The sequence below is a fragment of the Megalobrama amblycephala genome, linkage group LG18 (assembly GCF_018812025.1).
Source record: "Megalobrama amblycephala isolate DHTTF-2021 linkage group LG18, ASM1881202v1, whole genome shotgun sequence".
NCBI classification, from domain to species: Eukaryota; Metazoa; Chordata; class Actinopteri; order Cypriniformes; family Xenocyprididae; genus Megalobrama; species Megalobrama amblycephala.
Window position 1 is genome coordinate 29346493 of NC_063061.1, and position 26230 is coordinate 29372722.

The following is a 26230-nucleotide window of genomic DNA, read 5'->3' on the forward strand; positions in this document are numbered from 1 at the left end:
AGGGGGGTTTATAAAGCACTCATCTGTTTTCTCCTCTCTGCCCTGGCCTCTCCCCTGGAGAGCAGCTCTCCTCTAGGCCTATCTTTGCTATCACAATCTTTATTTAGCAGATAAAAGACCACATCTCATGGCTATATATATATATATATATATATATATATATATATATATATATATATATATATACACACACACACACACACACACACATTTATATTTACATTTATATACATATATAATGTGCACATCTCTGGTGGTACTAGAAGTTGCAGGCAGTCATTAATGCACTGTGGGTGGTTGCCAGGGTTTTGCAATGGAGCTGCTAAGGTGTTCTAGCTTTTAGAGTGTTTCTATATGGTTGCTAGGGGATTCTGGGTGGTTCCCATGTGGTTGCTTGCTGAAGTCTTGATATTCCAGTCTCCGGGTACGGCTCGGATCCTTCTGTCAATACAAATATAAGGGATATATAAATATCATCATGCAAATGGGAAGACGGGGGCTGCACTGTAAAAAAAATAAAATAAAAATATCATCATATTAGATCATTATGAGTCATGGCAACTTATGTTTTTACATTACTTTAACTCATTGATTATACTTAAAAACGTAAAAAGTTTATCTGCTGTCTTAAATTTTTAAGTTGAAATAGAGTTTTTTACAGTGTGGATTCACAAAAAACAGGGGTTTCAAAACTGGGTTCCAGGGACTGATAGGGGGTCCATAGAATAGAATAAAGAAAAACAGTGTAAAAATGTAAAAAAAAATAAAAATACGTAAATAAATAAAGAAATAAAACATTTGATTAACATTGAATTAAATTAAAAGTCCCCCTGTAGTCAATAATTTTATCCCTTAAACTCATCTTTGATCACTAAAATTACATATTTACATTTTTTCCTGTGAATAAAATCTTAATGCCTTAAAAAAGCTTGAAGGTAACTCTACACCCTTGCTTCATTAAATATACACAGATCTATGAATATGATAATTAGCCCCGCCTCCACTCACTCGCACAATCTCAGACGAGATCCACTCGGTCAACTTACTAAGGTAAACGCTGCACAATGGTATAACTTTTTTAAAACGTCAGACACATAACGGTAATTAATATGATTTGTGTTCTGCTTGACTACATTATCAAACAACTAATAATGTGTTGCAATGTTACACAAACCATGTTCACATTCATGAGTCAGACAGCTGCCTTTGAAAAATCGAAAACAAATTCGAAAACATCCTTACAAATGCTTTGAACAACTCAGAACGTCAGTAGAGAAAGGCATATAGTTCATCATAACATCGTAATATGCATTATACACCCATGGCGGGATTTATTGCTAAATCTACCCGATTTTTCATGTCAAAAGAAAAATATACCGGTAGAACCTTCTTTTGAGATTCCCTTGTGCGGTCAGTTAATGATATGCTAAAGCCCGCCGGCACATTGACGTGATTGGTTACAAGGTAGTTTTTGACGTAAGAAACACCAGCGATTTCAAAGTCAAACCGCGATTTTGAGACTGTTGTTGGTTCAATGCAGTTTTACAGAGAAAATACTCTTTTTGCACAGGGTTTGTCTTAAACCATGTTAAAAACACCAGATAGACATATAAACAACATTAAAAACTTGATTTCCAAATATTATTTTATTCATATTTATAATATTAATTTTGTTAAGTTTGCAGCTGCCTTTTATACGGAAGAGGATTAGGGCCAAGCAATAATTAAAAAAATAAAACCATCTCGAGATTAAAGTTGTTAAATTCGAGAAAAAAGTCGAGATTAAATGTTGAGAATAAACTCATTAAATTACGAGAAAAAACTCGTTAAATTTCAAGAAAATAGTCGAGATAAAATGTTGAGAATAAACTCGTTAAATTACAAGAAAAAAACGTGTTAAATTTTGAGAAAAAAGTCAAGATAAAATGTTGAGAATAAAGTAATTAAATTACGAGAAAAAAGTCGTTAAATTACGAGAACAAATTCGTTAAATTATGAGAAAAATGTTGTTAAATTTCGAGAAAAAAGTCAAGATAAAATGTTGAGAATAAAGTCATTAAATTACGAGGAAAAAGTCGTTAAATTACGAGAACAAATTCGTTAAATTATGAGAAAAATGTCGTTAAATTTCGAGAAAAAAGTCAAGATAAAATGTTGAGAATAAAGTCATTAAATTAACGAATTTATTCTCGTAATTTAACGAATTTGTTCTCGTAATTTAACGACTTTTTTCTCGTAATTTAATGACTTTATTCTCAACATTTTATCTCGACTTTTTTCTCGAAATTTAACGAGTTTGTTTTTGTAATTTAACGACTTTTTTCTCGTAATTTAATGACTTTATTCTCAACATTTTATCTCAACTTTTTTCTCGAAATTTAATGACATTTTTCTCATAATTTAACGAATTTGTTCTCGCAATTTAACAACTTTTTTCTCGTAATTTAATGACTTTATTCTCAATTTTATCTCGACTTTTTTCTTGAAATTTAACAATTTTTTTCTCGTAATTTAATGAGTTTATTCTCAACATTTTATCTCAACCTTTTTCTCGAAATTTAACACGTTTTTTCTCGTAATTTAACTAGTTTATTCTCAACATTTTTTTTTGACTTTTTTCTCTAAATTTAACTATTTTTTTCTCGAACTTTAACAACTTTAATCTCGAGATGGTTTTATTTTTTTATTATTGCTTGGCCCTAATCCTCTTCCATACTTTTAGGGGGATACATTTAAGGATAAATTCTTCTGCTATTTTCTTTTTCTTTTATTATTTTTTTTCTTGAGACTGTTCTTGACACAAAACTTAAGAAGAAATAAAATTCTTAAAAATGATCTTCTTCAACATCATTGTAGATAACTTTTAAAATTAAGTCCATCTTAGGAAAAAATATTTCTTAAGAAAATATTTTAGAACTTCTTAGAAGAACTGCACTTAGAACATTCTGAAGAACTTAAGCACGGCTTGAGGCATCGTTCTTGTCCTTTTAGTGTGGAAACAGTGCCAGAAAAGAAGAAAAGAGAGATGTAGTATCAAAGTTTTGCAACAATACTGGAATATGAAGCATTTTGTTGGGTGTGTTTTATTGTTTGAGTGGCATTCTCATGTTTAATGGGGAAAATAAAATGTTTGTTTGTTTGTACAAGAGTATCCGTGCGTGGGCTTTTATTTGGGTGAAAGTTATGCGGCGTTCTGTGCGGATGAGCGTGAGGACACAAGCAAACAGAAGTTGGAGAGTAATTGGAAAAGACATCGGGTGTATATAAAGACGGATCGGGCTGCTATCTGGGCCTCCTCCCCCGAGCTTTAGTCTATTAACACTGCCACTCTTATCATCTGTGCTGCACCTGACAGGCCTTAATCACACTCTAATGGATTTAATTACCTTACACAGGTATCCTGCATACAAGCAAGCCTGCTGTCTACATGGTTAAAGAGACACAGACCAGGGAGATGATACAGGTGGCTTTGGTGATAGGCTCGTTTCGTGTTAAAAGGTCATAAAACAGTGACCTGGGCAGTGTCTGTGGTCACACACACGTTTTCATGTTGTATGGGGACATTCCATATTGCTGTACAAACTGTATATTCCATCCACTAACCCTAAACCTACCCATTACAGGAAATTTTATACATTTTTAAATTTTCAAAAAACATAATTTTGAGTGATTTATAAGCTGTTTTCCTCATGTAGGGTTTACCAGAACCACACACACACACACACACACAGGTTTGTTTTGCTATCAAAGTGAGGACATTCCATAGGCGTAATGGTTTTTATACTGTACAAACTGTACATTCTATCCCCCTACACTACCCCTAAACCTACCCATCACAGAAAACATTATGCATTTTTACATTTTTAATCAAACATTGTTTTAGTATGTTTTTAAAGCTATTTTAAAAAAGAGGAATCATGAAATAGCCTCATATTTCATTTTTACGTCGTAATACAAGTGTAATGCCCATGTCATTATACAAATTTGTGTCTTCATAAATCACTAAAACGTGCATACACACACACACACACACACACACACACACACACACACACACACACACACACACACACACACAATGTGGGAGATAGCAACATAGATGTTTAAGATGAATAGTTTTTATGGTATGTGTGTATGCATTAATTTGATTTTCCTCTAGGATTCAAAGACAGGAAGAATGTCAGACTTTTATTCAGGCAAACATAACTTATATTTTAATGTGTTTATGCTATTCATGCTGTTGGCTGCGTAGTCTTTTATCTGTCACTTTAGACATTTGACACATATTCTACAATTTTCGTGACGCTTCAGGCAGAAGAATCATAAAGGTGCTGTAAATATTTATATTAAAATGTCTAAATTTAATGCTTTTTATATTCAGACAATTCAGACAAAACAGACCATTTGTTTTGTCATATAACATTAGCTGTCACTTTTCTTAAACCCTTTTTTTTTTTCAAGCAGGGTCATTATAACCGAAACTAAAACTAAAACCTGTTTCTTAAAATAAACTGAAATAATAAATATAAATATAAATGTTAGGTTAAGAGATATCACTAGCTCAGCATAAAATAGAAGTCCTTTGACAGAAATACAAATGTCCACATGCTTGTTTGGGTGGATTTGAAAGGAGGAGGCTGATGTAAAGAAGCCAGACAGAAAAGAGAATTCAAAACACGACCACTCAAGCTAGCCCCAATGACAGCAAACATCATGAAAAGATATGGAGAGAGGGAAAAGTACAGAAAGGAGACAGATGAAAATGAGAACTGTAAAATAAATGACATCTGAAGCCATTTCCTGCGGGGCTTGCCATGCTGTGCAGATTTGAAACTTTATGGAGTTATATGGCGACTTAAATTTCCATTAGCTGAGGAAGTTTTTTTGTGATGAGAGATTCTGGTATACAGTGTCTTCTATGATGGATGTGTGCAAACCTAGGCCCAAAGAAGGACCCATAATGGTGAAAAAAATTACCACTGTAAACCTCTTCCGTTCTGTCATGTACAATAAGCATTGTTCTGTATTACTGAATATGTCCTTCGCTTGAACAAAACAACCCCGGATACATGGTTGCGTTTCAGTGGTAAAGTGGTAGTCTGCACGTCAGTGGGCAGCTGTTGAAGGAGCAGTTTTCATCAGATCCAGATTTCATCACTCCTCCAGGGGTGAGCTACCGCAGTTATTCCCTTGGACATCAGCACGCATGCAATAGCACAGCCTCCAGAACACCCTAAAGCTTTAACCAAGTAATAAAATGCTTTTGCGAATCCCTCACACACTGAGAAAAAGGATGCTAACATCAGAGAACTCAAGCTACATCTACCAGGGCAAGAAAGACGGTAGCTTAGCTGGGACTCACCTAGTGTTGGTGATTCGCTTTTGAAGCAAGGGATGACTGAGATGATTCTGGATATAATTTTTCAGTTTCAGCCCGACGCAGTTCTCATTTTCACATCCAGTACCACGTTGTTTAAATAGCAAATGCACTCGCGCCCATCTGTTCACCCATGTGCATGCTGGTCTGAAAATGAGGTATGTACAGGTGCATTGTTGGCGTGTTGCTATTTTGAGGCAACTGAAAACGACTGCGCCATTGACCATCTGAAACCTGGTCTAAAGTCAATGGTGCAGTATTTTATTTTATTTTCTTGTTATTTGAACTAGGGCTGGGCGATATATCGCATGCGATTCTCACGCGCATTTCGTCAGTAAAGCCGGTTCCTTGATTACCGCTAAATCGCCATCACCTGCTTTCAAATGGAGCGCCTTTTAATAGACAGAGCCGTAGTTCACGGACAAGCCACGCAAAATCGGGTTCATTATCGAAGTTGATTCATCTTCGATACTGAACGCGATTTTGCGTGGCTTGTCCGTGAACTTCGGCTCTGTCTATTAAAAGGCGCTCCATTTTAAAGCAGGTGATGGCGATTTAGCGGTAATCAGGGAACCGACTTTACTGACGAAATGCGCGTGAGAATCGCATGCAATATATCGCCCAGCCCTAATTTGAACTCTTTGAGAAACTAGGTACAACCCTTTTGGATCATGCGCCTGGTGCGCCAACGATTTTTTCCATTAAACCGTTAAACTAGCAACAGACGATTCGGACACGCTCGGACACGGCCACTATGCACTTAAATATATGGCCCTATGTGTTGTTATCGTTAACTAAAACTAAAAATATTAAAAATCTAATTAATTTAAAAATATATATATAAATTTTAGATTAAAAAAAATAACTGAACAAGCTTAAACAAAAATTGTTTAACTGTCGTCTGAAGTACTAAAATTAGTAAACTGAAATTTTTATATATATATATATATATATATATATATATATATATATATATATATATATATATTAAATCTAAATTATGAAATAATAATAATGACAAAAACAAATAAGAAATTAATAAAAAAAACTAAAATTAAAATATAAAAATAAAAGCTAATTCAAAATATTAATAAATACTACAATATTCTGTAAATATTAGTAAAATACACTGATGACACTTTATAAACAGGACAATTAAAAAAACGTAACTTCTGCTGAACTATTGAGATAACGGATCATGTTTTGTGACATTGAGTTTAAAGATCAGTTTACAAGACCAGGCAAATTTTTAGTATTTTTAGCATTTTCTGGCATTAGCAACCTATTTTATTTTTGCAGTGTGACATATTTCAGTGTAAACCTCTGGAAATTCAACAGGGAAAAAATTATTGTGGCACAGGGATTTGAAATGTATCCATTGGGAAGTGGATAGTGAAAAATGGGTGTTGCATATACCAGAATGAAGCCAAAACTATTCTGTTTGCTAAAACAATGCCTAAGTTAGTTATTGGTTAATGTTATCCAATAGCCTGAGGGCTTAAGTGACGTCAACAGAAAAGGAAAGTAGTTTCAAATGAAGAGCGATTTATCAAATTTGATTGATAGTTACAAAGCCACACTTTTCTTTGGAATAACGTGCACCAGAGAATTGTAAACAAATAAGACGAAGAATGTGCATTAGGAAAGTAAACAGGGACAGTTTTAATTTCATGTTGACATTTGTGTGTTGAGATCCACAATGAGATTTTTTCTCTTTTGTTTGGGTGCAGCACTAGTGTATATACCAAGAGGGGCCTGACGTTGATGGAGAGGGTGATTTCAGGCCTTGCCGTTAGCAGGAGGAGATAGAATATCTTCTTAAGGCCCAAGGATAGCACTTTTTATGAGATGTTCATTGCAGAAGCTACATCAACCTGTCTAGAGCTACTGCAAGCCCATCGCCTCCTTCTCTCCCTCTCTTTCATCACTCCCATTCTCTTGCCCATATCCACTACCTCTTTCCTCTGCCTCTTTCATTGAACTTTTCATGCTCTGAAAAAAAAAAAAAAAAAAATATATATATATATATATATATATATATATATATATATATATATATATATATGTACAGATTTTTCCTCAAATCATCAACAGGACTGTAAATGCAGGGAGAGTCACATCAAGTCAGTGAGAGGAAACTCACCAAACACTGGCTTATTACTGCTCAAAAAAATAATCTTACAAAAGATGTACAGTATTACTTTTTGTTTGCAATGATATTTATATTCATTTTAAAGGGTTAGTTCACCCAAAAATGAAATTTCTGTCATTAAGATGACAACCCGTAAGACCTTCATTCATCTTTAGAACACAAATTAAGATATTTTTGATGAAATCCAAGAGGTTTCTGAACCACACATAGGCAAAGATAGACCAAGTGACTGACATGGAAGAGAAGAAATTGTTGAATAAAGTAATCATTTTTGTTTTGATTTGCGCACAAAAAGTATTCTCGCCACTTCATAACATAAAAGTTGAACCACTGATTATTTTAACAATGTTTTTACTACCTTTCTGGGCCTTGAAAAGTGCAATAACATTGCTGCCTATGTGTGGTTCAGAAATCTCGGATTTCATCAAAAATATCTTACTTTGTCTTCCGAAGATGAATGCAGGTCTTACGGTGTGGAGCAACATGAGGGTGAGTAATTAATGACAGAAATTTCATTTTTGGGGGAACTGTCTTTCCACACCTGTAAGACGTTCGTTCATCTTCGAAACACAAATTAAGATATTTTTGATGAAATCCGATGGCTCAGTGAGACTTCCATTGACAGCAAGACAATTAACACTTTCAATGCCAGAAAGCTATAAAAAAAGAAAAGAAAAGCTAAGAAAGCTTCATATCCAGAAAGCTATGAAAGACAGTTCATGTGACTACAGTGGTTCAACCTTAATGTTATGAAGCGACGAGAATGCTTTTTGTGCACCAAAAAACAAAACAAAATAACAACTTTATTCAACAATATCTAGTGATGGGCGATTTCAAAACACCACTTCATGAAGCTTCGAAGCTTTATGAATCTTTTGTTTTGAATCAGTTGTTTGAAGCATGTATCAAACTTCCAAAGTCACGTGATTTCAGTAAACGAGGCTTCGTTACATCATAAGTGTTTCGAAATTTCAATGGTTCACCACGGGGGGGCGTGACTTTGGCAGTTTGATACACGCTCCGAACCACTAATTCGAAACAAAAGATTCATAAAGCTTTGAAGCTTCATGACACAGTGTTTTGAAATCGCCTATCACTAGATATTGTTGTCGTTATGTTGTTTTTTTGGCGCACAAAGTATTCTCGTCGTTTTATAACATTAAGAACCACTATAGTCACATGAACTGTTTCAATATATGCCTTTAGTAGCTTTCAGGGCATTTGAAAGTGTTAATTATCTTACTGGCCTGCCCTCACTGAGCAATCAGATTTTATGAAAAATATCTTAATTTGTGTTCTGAAGATGAACAAAGGTCTTACGGGTGTGGAACGACATGAGGGTAATTAATGACAGAATTTTCATTTTTTGGTGAACTAACCCTTTAAAATATTATATATTCTTAAAAATAAAGGTTCTTTTTTGACATTCATGGTTCCACAAAGAACCCTTAACATCCATGGAACCTTAAAAAGGTTATTTATAACAGAAAAAGATTATTAAAATGTTCTTCACACTAAGAAAAATTGGTTCTTTTAAGAACTGATCACTGAGGTTCTTTTGGGGAACCAAAAATGGCTCTTCTATGGCATTGCTGTGAAAACCCCTTTTGGAACCTTTATTTTTAAGAATGTATGTGAAATATTCAGGCCAAACTAGTCCCACCCATGTCTCTTTGTTAAACCATTCAACTCATTTAAACAAGTTTGTTTCGATCTAAGCAACAACATCCATCAGCAACTTCCTCCAAACCACAGCATTTTATAACACACAGCAATCTAAGTGTAGTGTGAGAGAGAGAGATGGAGAGAAATAGAGATAGGATGGCAGGTGGCTGTCGACACAGTGAAAACACAGCCCTGCGGAATTGTTGTGCCTCGCTGAGCACTACCACCCCCCACCTACCCCCACCCCACAAACACCCTTCATCACCACCTTCCTCTTCTCCCTCCTCCTCTCCTTGCCTTCATCAGAGAAGAGCCGTCAGCATTTACATTTCCCATCAGCCCCCGGAGACTTGCCATCATCACACAGCTTGGCTCAGTGACCCCCAGCTCCTATCTGCCATGTTCCTCCTCCATGTGATCACAAACACACACTCACACACGCATTTGGATGGCACAGGCAATGGGGGATGGGGCGGCACAGGGTATAGTAACTGTAAAGCTAAATTATTGCCAATCAGATTTTGTTCACAGCTCAACTGTTAGACAAATTGCAGCTTGTGCTATTTGCCATGGGTCAGAGAGCTGAGTAATTTCATTTTAATAAGTCATATTTGACGGCAAGATGACACTACAAATACACAAAGATATGTATACGTGTATCCATGTATCCCATCCACACATCCGTAAAAACAAAGAATCCTCTGACTTACTTCCCCTGTATAAGTTGTATTTTGTACACCAAAGATGGATGGATGGATGGATGGATGGATGGATGGATGGATGGATGGATGGATGGATGGATGGATGGATGGATGGATGGATGGATGGATGGATGGATGGATGGATGGATGGATGGATGGATGGATGGATGGATGGATGGATGGATGGATGTTGATTTGCACTCTAGTCTTTTCAGAAACTTTTCCAAAAACTAGTAGAGAGCACCTACAATTCTGGACCTTTTCAGAAGCCTTTGTTTTATTTGGCATACATTATCGGTCTTCCATTGTCCTTGAAAGGTCTTTATAAACCCAACAATGCACGATCAAACTCATCTCTGCCTCAGACATAAATACCGCTGTTGAATTTAAATAGCTCAGCTGGTAGCCATCTGAATTATTTCATTTTATTTTGGAGAAAATGCAGTCTCTCCATCCATGCAGCCAATCTAAATTCTGCGCTGGCTGCACAGGAAGCAAGTTGATTAAATTAATATATATCTGAGCAAATAAACAACTTCTACCTTCAGGGCTTATGGTCGGTATTCCTTTAGAACTCCGAAGAAATCAAAGCGCTTGATATCCACAGCTGCCAAAATGGCATCAAAATCAGCCTCGGTATAAACACATCAGCCGTTCCAGGCAACGGCAGCACAGATGTACAGTAAAAGGAAATCTCAGATGATAAAAAATAATAATTTGGAAATAGACAGTAAATTTCTCTCTAAACTGGAATTGGTCTCAAAGGGCTCAGCGTCCGCGGCCTGTCATGTTGTGTAGCGGTGTCTTTGAAGTCGCCCATCAGTGGCGCTAGCAGAACCCACTTCTGAGGCCGGCTTCCCTTTCAAGTGTTCATCAAGTGTCCGGGTGTTGCTACATCTGCTGTGAAGCAGATAACCGGTGTGCCGTCATGGAATTCTATTAAATCCAACAATATTTTCTATGCTAAAACCATATTCATTAAAAGGGTTCAAGATTCCCAGTGTAAGGTACATTCAGACTATTACTGGTAACTAGGGCTGTGTGATAGATTAAATATTCATGGTATATATGCTTTTATATGTATATATACATATATAAAATGACGATGATTATGCTGGCTGGGCAGTATAAAATTAAGAAACATTGTGAATATGTAAATTTTAATCTGACCTTTATTCACCCATTAAGTTTCCTATAGATCATATCATTGTTTTGTTATCCCTCTTTGTCTTGCTTCTTGAGAGTATACTATAGAGCATCAAGCAGCTTTTCTGTCTCACAGAAATGTTCACAAAAGTCTTTTTCATATAATTTTATTTAATAAATACATTTAGTTTGGGGACATTAAGAAATTATTACTTTTGTTTAGCAAGGATGCATTAAATTGATCAAAAGTAACAAAGAAAATTCTATTTCAAATACATTTTTTTATAACTTTATATTCATCAAAGAACCCTTAAAAAAAAAAAAAAAAATGCATCACGGTTTGCACAAAAACTTTACCACAATGATTTCTGAAGGATCATGTGACACTGAAGACACTGGATTCATTTACACGACACCGTTTCCAACTAAACTTTGTTATTGTCACTGTGTATTGTCACAAAAGTGCAAATTTGTGAAAACAGTGACGTCATGCGCATGCGTAGTACATGTTTAGTCTATAGGCATGTAGTGTTTCTTTACAAAGTGACATCGCCAACTACTGGCCTGGCATGGATAATACAGTGTTTTTAGTCGTTTTCATGGATCCGTGAACGGGGATTGTTTTGACAACATTGACGTCTGTACGTGAAAAAATGCAAAGGAAAAACGTTCCTGTTTTTAGTAGCCGTGTATACCCTAATGCTGTGTTCACACCAAACACGAATAGAGCGCCTGGCGCGAATGATTTCAATGTTAAGTCAATGTAAAGACGCGTTTACGCGCGTCTGGAGGTCTCGCGGCGCGAATGAGGCGTTTAGAGCGGCGCGGAAGATGCGAATTCGCCTCATTCACGCGTCTAGTTCACGCAAATGGCGCGAATTGAGTGTTTCGCGCGATACGCGCGTTATGCGCGAATGGTGCTTTTTGTGCATTTACGCGTTTGACGCGAATTCGCGTCTGACGCCCAAGTTGAAAAATTTGAACTTTGGCGTAAATTCGCGCCGCGTTAACCAATCAGGAGCCTGCTTGCTGCTGTGGCGGCAGGCCCGCCCGGAGTCACTCATTCAAAATGGAGGAACGACTGATATTATCAGTGAGCAGTCACCCAGAGATTTATGACACAAGTTCATACTTCTATGGAGACAGGAATAAAAATGACCTCGCTTGGAAGAGTGTCGGTGAGGAGATTGGGCAACCTGGTAAGTTGTAAATACACATTTCACTTTTGAGTCACGTACACGTTTATCGACCCGTGAATACAAAGCGGTAGCTCTCTCGATGAACGCACGATCAACATCAGCCATCTTGCAAACAGACAACCGCCTAGCACTTGCCCCTCCCACAAGAAGCGGATTTTGCCTCGGACGCGTGTCAATTTCGCTTCAAACGCTTGTTTTTTACGCGCGTCTATTTCGCTCTAGACGCGCGAATGCATTCAAAATGTTCAAGCGGCAAACTAGACGCGGTAGACGCGAATTTGACGCTCTATTCGCGTTTGGTGTGAACGTAGCATAAGGGCTTAAATACACAACTGCAACAGAAACAGGTGCATAGCTAATGAGAAACCATAGAAACAGACTAGGGAACAAAGGAAACAGGTACAGGAACTAGAACTAAACCAAAACAGAACAGAACATACACATGACAGTCCTAATGCTGCGTTCACACCGAACGCGTCTGGGGCGTCTGATTTACATGTTAAGTCAATGTAAACGTGTGTCTAGACATCCTACGGCGCGAATCAAGTGTATAGCGCAGCGCGAATCGGCCGTTGACACGCGAATGGCGCGGCGCGAATTGAGCGTTCACGCGCCAGACGCCCTAGACGCCCGAGTTGAAAAATCTGAACTTTGGCGAAAATTCGCGGTGCGTTAACCAATCAGGGACTCTGCTTTGGTAGTAACATATTTATGACGTGATCAACGTTGGAGACCAGAACAAAGATAAAAGTCGCTGTGTGTGGCCACCCTCAGCTCTATGTGTCATCATATTTTTATCGAGACAGGAATAAAAAGGACATTGCCTGGAAGAGGATAAGCAAAGAAATCGGACAATCTGGTTAGTTGCAAAACGCTTTGCATGATTTTAGCCGTTGATACTAGCCCACCTGCTAGCTAGCAAAAGCCGGCCGGCATAACCGAGTTAAATTACCGCTACTGGTTTCCAGCTGACAAGATGATGTGTTTATTCAGAGGATCTGTGCAGAAAGAGATGGAAGCCCCTCCCATGACGCGAATTCGCGTCTGAACACACTTTGTTTAGACGCGCGTCTGGCTTCAAAATGTTCAAGCGTCCAACTAGACGCGTCTGCCGCGAATTTGACGCCCCAGACGCGTTTGGTGTGTACGCAGCATTAGAGTTCAAGTTATTTACATATGGTCACCGTGATTTTGCCAAGTAAGACATGTTCCTGGATCAACATATTTTGTTGATTTTGGAACAACATTACTGTCCGAAAATTTAGTCTTAACCCTATTCCTACCCCTAAACCTAATCCTACCCATAACTTATCCCTAAAATCAGAGGGGAAAGATATGTGAATAACACTGATGTAGAAGCACCTAACCCTGGTTGCAAGCATAAACTTGACATAAATGGTAAACTTGTCCCTCAAATATGATTGGTTGATTGGAATGTTGTTCCAGGATCAACAAAGATGTTGATCCAGGAACATGTCATACTTGGTGAAATCACATTAACCATTTACATACAGTATAACACATCACAAATCGAACACAGGCCTGCGCAACAGTGCTCTACCCAGGTCCTTCTGTTTGCCAAAAATGTAGGCCTTGACAGCCTATTACCGCTTCTCACACAGTATAATTACACAAAGCGATTCCAAAGGGGAAAGAGTTAGGAGGTCCAGGATCTCGCAAAAATAAAGACAATATTATCTTTTAATTAAATTCACATCGTTTCGCAAAAACGCGTTACTGTATCATTTGGGAAGTCCTTCTGACACTTTCTCCGGCACCGAGCGGGTTGATCGGAAAGCTCATTTTAAACTTAAATGTATTTCTTTTAAATAATCAGATCAAACCACAGATAATCAGTTCCACACTACCTGGTAATTGAAAAACTGTTTAATCTGACGCTTTAATAGATTATTTCTTTGAAGCACCATTAAACCTGGTCTTTCAATCTAAAACTGATGCAAGAACTGCAGCAGCAAAATTTCACACACTTTTATCCCATTCTTAAAGGCGTAGTTCACCCAAAAATGACAATTCCATCATCGTTTACTCATGCTCATGTCATTACAAACCTGTATGACTTGCTCATTCTGGTTGTTCTTTTCCATCCAATTAAATAAAGTGGGAAAAGATGCAGAAGCAGCATACAAGTATCATAAAGGTGGTTAAATACATTTTTACAAAATACATTATTTTGATGGTCCACTTTAGATAGGGTGGCCACAGTCCCGTATTTCAGCTCTATTTGTAGTGTCCTGTCCATCCTGTCCTGTATTCCACCATGAGAAATCTGGTCACCCAAACTTTAGACATTCTATTGTTGTCAAAAGTACTGACTTCGGTACCAAGTCGGTACTGAAATTGTAAAAATGTGATGATACCAGCATTTCCCCTTAGCATCTTGAGCACTGTTGAGTGGATACTTAAACACCTCTGATTGGTTATTGTGTTCATGTGCTCAACAGATATGTCCATCTATCAGCAAATATATTAGGGATCCGCTGATATACGCCTGATTTCAAATGCTCCTGTGTGTATCTGTGACAAGCGTCAAAGATGTCTATTTACAACATGTTTTGAAACATTGATCATTGTAGCCAATCACAGACATATCTGTTGAGTGCGTGAACACAATGGCCAATCAGAGGCATTTAAGAATCCACTAAAAATGCTAGGGGAAAATGCTGGTATCGTCACATTTTTTAAATTTCAGTACCGACTTGGTACCGAAGTCAGTACTTCTGACAACACTAAGACATTCTACTAACTACATTATAAGTAACTTTGCAACTACATGTCAACTAACTCTCATTAGAGTTATAGTAAACTGTTAGGTTAAGGTTTGGGTTAGTAGAATAATTTGTATTTGCAAAGATACATTCAGTCTGTTGAGGAACCATCAAAATAAAGTGTTAGCAAATATTAAGCAGACGGTCTATTAATACTCTAATGACTGGTAGTTGACATGTAGTTGCAAAGTTACTTATAGAATATCTAAAGTGGACTGAAATAAAGTGTTAGCTTTTAGTGCTATATTCCAAGTGTATAGATGTCATAAATAGGTATGTTTGAGAAACAGACCCAAAATTTGACATTATTAAAAAAAAAAAATAAAAAAAAAAAAGATTCGCAAATGCATTCATACCATGCATAGAATTGAGATATTTTCAGTATTGCTTCTTTTTTCCACAGAATTTTTTATTTTTATTTTTAATGTTTCAAATTTGGTTTAAAAAATGTTTAAAACTATTTCTTCAAATGCAGTTCAAACACAGGCTGGGCCAGATGAGGCAGGGATTTTAATGGTAAAGGCTTACAGTAATGATGATGTAGATTTTACCGCTTCACGCCGTGATGATGAAGATCGGAGTCAGGCCGTGTAAAGCCAGCCCCCGCTCTTGTGATTGATGGCCCAGGTGGCGAGTCAAGGGGCTAAACACCACTAAAAATGCATAGGCACTACACCTCACGCCCACCTCTCAGCAGTCATTCAGTGAGGCATACATCACCTTAATGAAAATGAGATGCTAATGCACTAATTAAAGAGCGGAGTGTAAGCCGACCCACTCTGAGGAGTTTCACTAGCTTTGGCTTGCCATTGTGCCTCGGTTCTGGTCTAAAGAACCCGAAATGAATTCCACAGGGGCACAGCCGTGAGGACAGGATAGAAATTCAACCTCTGATTCAACAAAAAAATGGCATTCAGCGAAGAGATGGACCATTGTGGGTCTCAAAGTAGCTGATGAGTTTAGAAAAAAAGAATAAAAAAAGATTTATTTTTGCCTTTTATTATGATAGGACATCAGGAAGCGAAATTGGGAGAGAGAGAGGGGGGCGGGATCAGGAAAGGTCCGTGAGCCAGGACTAGAATTCAGGTCACCAGAAGCACAACGGCGCTATATGTAGGCGTGCTGCCCACTAGGCTATCGGCGCCGACAAAAAGAAATTTGCCAAATTACAAAAAACAAAAATTTAAAAGATTTTTTTAAACAACAAATATACCGAATACTAATTTAAAGCTCAATAAGAAGTAATTAAAAGTAATTGTACTTTTTGAATTTTTTTGTTCTGTTTTCTCAGATATAAAAATTGTGACATTACCTTCATGTTGTTCCAAACCCACTGGCTTTCTTTTTTCATGTTTTTCCCAGAAATCCACTGTCTGCATCCATTCCAAAATGGAATCTGTAAATGCAACAAGTCAGGTTTGACATCAGTGACATCATGATATCATTGACAATTGCATGTCACATGGTCAATCATAACATGGCAATATGCGGACATTTAAATTAATGAGATATGAGAGCCACAGCTTCACTTTTGGTTGAACTGTTACTTTTAAGAATGTTTTAGATGCATTTCTTCATTTAGCACAGCTTTACCTAAACAATAATGTACACTGCTCAAACCAATCTTTTGTTCATCTACAAATAATTTAATCAAGTTTAACATAGTAAAACAATTTCACATAATCTGAAAACATAGTCTGAAAACTGGAATGCAAATGGTCTCTCTTCTCACTCTTAAGTCTCTGTATAGAGAGAACCACTCCAAGTTCTTCAAGTCATAATCAGGTTCTGTTATGGGAGTAACATTATTGCTTTCTCTCATCTCCACCTGACCACAAAAGGTCAATGGTGTGCAAATAAGTGCGATTAACATGAAGCTTACAAATGAGTCTTCTTTTGAACTGGTGAACAAAACGAGGCTCAGTTAATGCATACCGATGTTGCAGGAATACGATGACTCATTTTACGAATATGAGAACATTCGTTATAATATATCTTGACCTATGCAAATGGACTCCTGCAGGGACAATAAGGACAGGCTCTGTGGGGGTCAAGACTTAATGGAGAACCTCTGATATGGAATCATGATTGGAAGATTTAGTACAACTAAAGTTATAGCAGAAGTTTCTTAAGTTCCCAAGGCATGTATGGCATTTAATACCACATCTATATTTAAATTTATTTGCATTTATTCATTTGGCGGATGCTTTTATCCATAGCGACTTACAAGTGAAACCAATGAGTCGTGCCCTACTGATGTTTGGAATGCTGCAACGGTTCACTTTCTCAACTTATGCGCTCTATATGGATGCTGTAGGATATTTATTTGAATTTTTAAAGGTGATGTGTGTAATTATTCATTAAAATACCTTTTTCTTTCCCAGTTTAATGTACAGAGATAACTGCATTGGCAAAATGATTTCTGCAAAATGTGTAAACACAGCAGTGGGATCAAAATATTGAAGGATGTTTGAGCATCCTGACCACCTAATGTCATGAGATTGGGGTGGGAACATCAGTTTGTCCAACCAACCAAGATGGAAAACTTGCTTAAAAACAAATGAAAGCGAATTGCTTCACCTTCACCTCAGTCAGCATGAAATGGAAGATAGTTGCAATAGTATTTTCTACCCTATTGTGACATCCTGAAATGGCTTCTTGGACAAGAATAAATGTATGGTGGGTCTTGATTTTGTCTATCGGTAATTAATTGGATCATTGTGGTTTGCTATTGCTGTGATCTCATGTGATCGACAGGTTTTCCCACCCTCGTGCCAGTAAACGTCATCAGAGAAAAGAAGAGACAACATTACAAGTGTGAGATTAAAGATTGTGAGGGCACATGAATTATATATCTTAAAAATCAATCCCGTTCCATTGCCCCGCATGGCTCAAGTCCTCCTTGGAAGTTTATATTTCCTACATCCCACATTTCCCGTTACTAATTACGGCATTGCGGTGGCATTCTTTCGTGTTCAACTCGGAAATATGATTTATCCAACATGATTTAACACACCATAACAACTTGCTGATGAATAATACTAGTTCAGCATTAATATAAACCAGCCTGATCTACTGTACCAGGTCATTTCAGCTGGCAGAATTGGACAGATCTGGAGTACTGGAGAACTAGGGTGAAGACTTTGTGTTTTGCCCAGCCACCTTTGTCTTCTCCCTCCAGCGTTCCCCCACATGAGAGCCTGTGGAAAGACAGCATTGGCTTTTCCTCATGGACTAGGATGTGCTCCGGCAAGGACCCCCTACATATTCATGATGTCTGTGTGTGTGTGTGTGTGTGTGTGTGTGTGTGTGTGTGTGTGTGTGTGTGTGTGTGTGTGTGTGTGTGAGAAAGAGACAGTTTCCATCCTGTAGAGAGCCTCCACTTCAGTGATCAAGAGCAGGGAAGAAAGAAACAAAAGGAGGGAGGGAGACAGATAGGAAAGGTGAGAAACAAGGAGAGAGGGAGAGAGAAAAAGCGAAACTCAGGGAGAGAGAGCAGCCATCCAATTCATCACCGAGCCCTCAACATGACTGCCGGGCCGTGAGATTGGGAATAAAGACGCTCGCCAGTCTGCATCCAACACAGACGGCAGCACTTCAAAAGCATTCAGTTTCACACTTCTACATACACATGACTGCAAACATTCCCCACCAGGAAAAAAAGACATTCAAACAAACACGAAACTGGAAAGACAGAGAGAACAAACTCAGAAAGCTCACTGAAGCCCTGCCCCTTTTCGACTACCATCTGCAAATGACTGCTCAGATATCTTTATGATTTGACATTGCTTTGTCTCTTTCAATAAAATGGGCAAAAGCCCCTTTGCTAATTAGATTTCTTGAAATAATTATAGTGGGTAATGAAAATGACCCAGTGGACCTTGGTCATATGAGATAGAGGTGATGCTTTGATTGCATTCATCCACACCATTAATTGCAGTCAGATTTGCGGATGCTTCTGAGCGTGATTTCATTCCAAGCAAGATTTTCACTTCGATTCTGTATGATCAGACAGAGCGATTGCCAGAATTTTCTCTCTCTCTGTCTCTCGGTGTCTGATTCTGTCCGATTTGCATGCTAGTTGGGGAGTGTGTACATGGATCAATCCCATATCTGCTTATTTAGCCGAATCAATAGGTGCGCGTGGACCAGGTGTGGGGTTAGAATGCCGCCGGACCTGCCAGACTGGTGCTCTCTTCGTGCCAAAACAAGGCGATTAGATATTTATCCGTTCCTGTGCCAAAGCTACTGAGGATGTGTTTCTGGCTTTCTACTTCAACAAAAGCCTCACCACTGAACTGTTGTCATCTCCAAGGTCAGAGAAATACAAGATGGGGTTAAACTAAAAGACTTTTGCTATTTGAAAAGGTGCAGCTTGTATTTCTTTTGTAAAACTCACTGCCACAATGGTAAGGCATTGCTATTTTGTTGTTAAAGTGTAGTGCTTTTAGTGCATTGCTAACCAGTAGGATCTAAAACAAAAGCTGCGTTTCCACCGCAGTAACTTTCCCCAGGAACTAGGGACTTTGGAGTGTGTTTCGACCGTAGGAACCAGGGTCTAAATGAAGTTCTGGGTAAAAATTTCCACCTCAGAAAGTACCTGCTCACCAGTTAGTACTTTTCCAAAGTTCAGGAACTTTCAGGGGTGGGAAATGAGTGCTGAACATGTTGATTGGTTGAGTTCACGCAGCATTTTATTTCAACCACCATTTTTAAAAGTCTGTTGCGTGTGCAGCAAGAGTTGTTTGCTATTCTAATCAACAATGGAGTTTAAAAATATGACAAACGAGGTACAGGCTTTATTAAGCTTATATGCAGAGGATGAAATCCAGCTTGAACTGGAAAGTTTCGTGCAGTCCTACGTCACCGGACTTAATGTTCACGGTACTTTAGATTGCGATGGAAACACAGACAGCAACAGGTCTGAGGGGAAAATGTTCCTGGGACAAATTGTTCCAGGTAATTTTGATGGAAAAGCAGCTCAAGTCTCTACTGTGGATATCTCTCAAGTCCCTTTTTAATTCAAATACAAGGGATTTTGCAACCAATTTTATCCACAATGAGACAAATATGATCACTAATTAGCAATAGCACACCTCTCCTCAAAAAGCCACATGGTTTAAAGGATAATTTATGTCTGCTCTGGCTGAAAAACAGTCTTAAACTAGTTTGGTCAATTGGCTCTATATCACTTAAGTGTCTTTTTAATTCAAATCTAAGGTATGTTGTTACCAATTTTATCTATAACGAGACGAATCTAATTGCTAATTAGCAATAGCATACCGCACTAGCCACATGGTTTAAGATATTATTTATGTTCATTCTTACTTACAAACACTTTCTTAAACCAGTCTGAGATGAGTTGATGGTCTTAGTTGGTCTTCCAGTCTGGAAAATTGGCTCTATGAAGTTAGATATCACTCAAGTTCTGTTTTAATTCAAATCTAAGCGAGTTTATCACAAATTTGATCCATTAGACAATTGTATTGCTAATTAGCAATAGCACATCTCTTCTCAACTAGCAATATGGTTTAAGGTATTGTTAATGACCATTCTTGCTGAAGAACGTTCTTAAACCAGTCTGAGATGTGTTGATGGTCTTAGTTGGTCTCCCATGTTGGTCAAATGGCTGGTTTTAGAATTGTTTTGGGCAGTTTTCAACTTGTCCAGACTAGAAGGCTAGCAGGCTCTGCAGCTAAATGAGATACATGTCAATTTTTGCCATGCTGAGAGACAAGCTAGACAAGACCAGGTTGGGAGACCAGCTAAAAAACAAAGAAACAACAACAACAAAAAACATCTTAGTTGGATTAAGCAGGGTTTTTTTCCAGCAGAGGTAGCACTAACAATGCATTTACATGCTGACGTTTAGGATTTGGAGTTTGCTCTCCATTCATCTGACAACCAAATCATAATTTTAAAATCAGATACAAGATTCAATAAATGAATGATATTTTAGTAAAGTGACTGAAATGAGGTTCCCATAATTGTTTTTAAAGAACACATTAAAAAGCAAAGAGTGCACTATATTTCTTATCTCTTGACTTTTTCTCTTTCACATATACACATGCACGGCAACTCACTTACAGATCTGTGATGCCCTTGCAGAGGTCAGTGGTGAGAGAGGTACTCCTCAGGAAAGGGCCAGCAGGTTGGGTTTTAGTGGTCTGATCTGTGCTTATTTAGAGGCTGTGAATAATGCATGAGACGTCGGTGTGCATGGCTCTGCAGGGATAAAGTGGCTCTCAGCCCGATATCCCAGCATTCCCAGGCCCTCCCAGTCGGCACCGCAGGTGAGCTTCAGCCGGCGCTCCGGAGGTAACTTTCATGCTCTGCTGGGCAAACATTTTCCAGGTCACATTTTCAATTACTCTGAGAGCCATGCCGACTCGCATCCCTCAGGCTCCCTATCACACACGCACACACGCGGCCGACGCCCACTCTAAACAAGCTTTGCTTGAGGAGGAAATGAGAAGCGCGAGAGGACAGGGATGCGGGACTCTCGTCGTATGACACCTCTGACAAACAACGGGTTTGTTCCGAGTGTCTGCCAGTGTTCTGCCAGCTTTCAGTCAGTGCCAAACCTGCGGAGGGGGAAAAAACAATCGTGTCAGTGAAATCTGTCAAAAACATCAGGCTTGAGGGAGGAAATGAACGGACTGTTATCCGGGGTTCACTAAAAGTCTTCACGACCTTTTCAAGGACCTGGACATTTCAACAAGTCTTGAATTTAAAGGGATAGTCCACCTGAAAATTAAAAAGTTGTCATTTACTCACCCTCGTGTTGTTCCAAATCTGTTTGACTTGTGGAAAATGAAAAAAGATACATAACAGAATGAAAAGTGAAATTATTTAAATTTGACCAAATGTTATTTCAGGAAATTAAGTTTTCACAAGGACAGTTTACACAAGATGATGCAGGTTTCATTTATAAAATGTTTGAATACCTGGTTTAATTTCTTTTTTGTCAAATTATTTATTTATTTTTTATTTTTTGCTGATACATTACATTCAATAAAAAATATGAATACCTAACAGTCTACAAATACTCCAGTTAGAGTTAATTGACATGCAGTGGCAAAGTGGCAAAGGAATGACTATCAAAATAAAGTGTAACCCTAAAAGTCATTTACTATACTATACATTTACCATTAATTATTGGCTTATCCACCTTGCTCGCTATTGGCGGGTATAACACGATGACGATAGAGAAGCGACAGCAAGCAGATCGTGTTCCAAGTGCGATATGATTGTTACACACCGATTGCAAACTCTATCTGATCTACCCGTCTCTCGCACGACCGTCAATCCAATTCCTTTTAACCTCTCGACGATGCTGAATGACTTCTTTAGTTTAGCAAACAATTCGCTCGAGTGGGTGTAAATACCACTCACTTTCATGGTTTTTTTTTTGCACAACCTGCAAAAATTGCTCGATGCCATTGCTGCTTCTGCAAACCGCTGATTAATGCTACAAACTAAACCTGTCTGGAGTTTTCGCGTCGCTCTGCAAAGTACGTCACCCGGATCGTTGATCTGATTGGTTGAAGGACTATCTAATTGCGTGAATAATACACGAATAATATTGCGTAGAAAATACATACAGACTCCCCAGACAATAATGTTCAATTTTAAATTGAGCTTGGTCTGGTGATAGCCAGACAACAAATAATGCATAATATATGCATAAATAATGCATATATAAATAATGCATATATATAATGGCCTTTACTACTGTATATGTTCAGGTAATGTTCCATTCAATTAGCAGTGTGCTAATGCTTAACTACTGCATAATTATAGACCCTTTAAAGAGATAGTTCACCCAAAAATGAAAATTATCCCATAAATTACTCACCCTCAAGCCACCCTAGGTGTAGCTTACTTAGAGAAATTTTAAAGAGAAATGTCGGAGGAGCTTGAGTTTGTTGCCCAGCCCTATTTGTTTGAACCGCGAGAGGCGTCTACTCCAAGCGGCAACCTCCCCCTGTTTCTCGTGAAGCCAATACGGAAGTGAATTAAACTGCAATTCATCGACTGGCTGCTAGGGACAGGCTGCAGAAGTGAGCAGAATCTCATTGACCATCATGTTAAATTAGCCAAGTTTACAGCAGAAAAAAACATGTTTACAGTCTGGTTCATATTGTGGTTTTGGTCTATACTGCGAATTTTGCCCTTCATGACAACTCTGAGGGGGGTGAATTTTTTTTATAGCTCATCTGTTTAAATTATATTAAGCATTAAAGTTCTGCATAATTAAGGGCGTGGTCACTTGAGTGACAGGTATGCCGCTGCTGTCTGTGAGCCGTCATGTTACCTCAGCAGCTCATTTCAGCCGCTGAATTTGGCATCTCAGTCGTATTTGTGCTTTTTTCTGTATTATTTTATACAATATATGGCTTGCTGCATACTCGAGACAGATGTCAGTCTGTGTACATGTGCTCGCATGCGGAACACACGTTGTTGGATCGTCGTGGCATTGGCTAAAAGTTTTGTTCCTGAGATTTACTACAATGACAATACCAGGAGGATATACAACTCCGACAGCACTGCTTGGATATAACTAAAACTGCTTCACTATTTTGAAAAATTATACTTTGGATACGTGCTCATTAGTTTGAGAGAACATTTGAGAGATATACATCTTGTACATATATTTTACCCAAGTGCCACGGATTGGATTCATCTCGCGATCTCTATTTCATTATAAAGGTATGAAATCCCATTTGATTTGTGTTATTTGCACACCCCACACAAATTAATTAGCCTACTGGTGTTGGAGCATCTATAACGTTATTGTAAAAAAATCACCGTAGATTGACAGTAATCCTTTAGTACTTTCTAATGATATTGCTATCTTTATTAATATTTTAGATAGTATCTAAGATAGATGGCTAGGGCGGGCGTGGTTTCAGCAACAAGTCGCATGGGCTCAAACTTCGTCCCGCCTCTTTGCCCATTTTCAGTTATCCGTGAGTGACGTGCGGTCACGTGCAGCTAAGATGGCCGCAGCCTCATTTACGCATCAAAACTGCTGTTCAGAACTCTATGGGTGACGTCACGGACACTACGTCCATATTTTTTTACAGTCTATGGTCTACTCTCACCTAAGTTTACGTTACGCCTACATCCTACGTCATACGCCGGAACTAGTTACCAGAAGCTAGCAATTACAGCTTAATTATGGGATAGCAAATTATGGTATTTTTATCTCTTTAAAATAAACTGTTATTCAAATTTATTTGCTGTCACTTTGTCAATTTAACGCATCCATGCTGTACAAAAGTAATAATTAAAAAAATACATACATCTCGATTACCCCAAACTTTTAAACTGTAGTGTACATGGAAGAAAGCAGCTCAAACACTTTGCCAAATGTCTCCTTTTGTGTTCTATGGAAGAAAGTAAGTTACACAGGTTTGGAAAGACATGAGTGTGAGTACATGATGACAGAAATTCATTTTAGAGTGAACTATTCCTTAAAATGTAAGACTGCCTGTTCTCCAGATCTGTCTTTGTCTCTCTTTCCCCATTTCTGGGTGTACATGGCATGTGCTCCTGCTCTCTCCTTCTTCAGTCTGTTCTTTCTGACAGGGTGGTGTCACAGAGGGGGATGTCGAATGTCAGCGCACGGACAGACTTACACTCCTCAGCCTGAACACAGTCTTTCATTAAAGCTAGCATCTCTACTTCGCCATCACGTCATCTTTCACACTCGTTCCTGCTCACTTCTTCTTTTTCTCTCTGGGATGAACTCACTATATAGTTGCACTATTTTTGTGTGTAGTTTTTCAATGCAAAAAAACCTGTGTATTGTTCATAAGCCCTCACAATCCATTTATTGAAAGGCATAGTTCACCCAAAAATTAAAATTCAGTCTTCATTTCTCCCCCCTCATGTCATTGCAAATCCTTATGACTTATGAAACACAAATGAAAAAAAATATTTTGAAAAATGTCCAAACAATAAGTCCAATGTTGATTTGGATGGAGAAAAAATAGCTGAAACATTTTTCAAAATTTGTGTTTCGCAAAACAAAGTCATACAGGTTTGAAACCAAATTAGGGTAAGTAAATGATGACAATTTTCATTTTTGGATAAACTTTTTATTCTCTTCAAATAATAATACATTAACTAATAGGACCTTACTGTAAATTCTTACCAAAAATACTAATAAAAATGACAAAAAAAACAACAAAATTAAAAATAGAAATTATAAAAACATTCAAAATATGAATAAAAACTATATTATATCAATAATACTAAAATAACACTGTTCATCTGCTATCCAGTCTGACTCAAACTTTTCCTCCTTGAAAGTTTATGATTGGCCTTGTCTGTATGGGATGTAACATGTGTCGAGTGAGAGGAAAGAGAGAGAGATACAGCGGCATATTTCAGCGATGAGCCTAATGCTGCTTGTGTAGCTAATAGTCCAGAAAAGGCGGCGTCGCATGCCCGAGCTGGCACTTTAAATTATTCATTCTGTGCTGTGGCACGGGCGCAGGCGAAAGCAGCGGCGCTCAGCTGATACACTGCCGCTCATAATCTCTTGCTGTCCACGGGAGCAGAGACGAGAACTGGATTTGAGCAGCCACGGTGACTCCCAGCAGGATGGCGGACTGAAGGCTGGAGCGCAGGAGGAGGAAGTGTGAACTCAATAACTCAATTTGTGAGAGGATGAGAAGGCCGTTTCAAAACAGAGGGTGGAAATGAAAGCTTTGTGTCTGCAGGGCGTAGCCTACTTGAGTGAAATGGATTTGTGGATATAGGCAGGTGAGTTAAAAGGTAGACCAAACGGAAACTGAGGTTATGAAGAAGGTTAAATCAAGGAGTCAAGTCTTGGCTGGTTAACGTGACCCCATTATACCCCACTATTTGATGCCATAACTATAGCATCTACAAGAGAAAACAGCATCTTTCTCCACTGACAGTCACTTAAATGTAGCAGTGCACCACATTATGACTAATATATGTACAGCAGAGGTTTTACTAATCTTACCACCAATCTTCAGCCAGTCAGCACTGTGATGACATCATTTTCCTATGACTCCAGAATGAGTAGTCACATGGCATTTGCATGGTTCTGAAAACGAAAAATTAAAACATACTGTTGATGAAAATACAATGAGAACAATGATTTTTTTTTTTTAAAGGGGTCCTTGAGTATGATTTCACTTTTTTAGCTTTAGTTAGTGTGTAAT

General features: G+C 38.1%; 1 long non-coding RNA gene across 1 annotated transcript in view; it reads right to left on the reverse strand.

The window, feature by feature from the left end:
* Nucleotides 1-248: 248 nt before the first annotated feature.
* LOC125253377 overlaps nt 249-26230 on the reverse strand; it is a 57535-nt gene continuing 31553 nt past the window's right edge. Inside the window, exons 5-8 of the long non-coding RNA XR_007181426.1 lie at nt 26029-26112; nt 21114-21610; nt 16339-16422; nt 249-441 (exon numbers count right to left, since the gene is read on the reverse strand). This is a non-coding gene — a long non-coding RNA (uncharacterized LOC125253377). The remainder of the gene's footprint in view (nt 442-16338; nt 16423-21113; nt 21611-26028; nt 26113-26230) is intronic.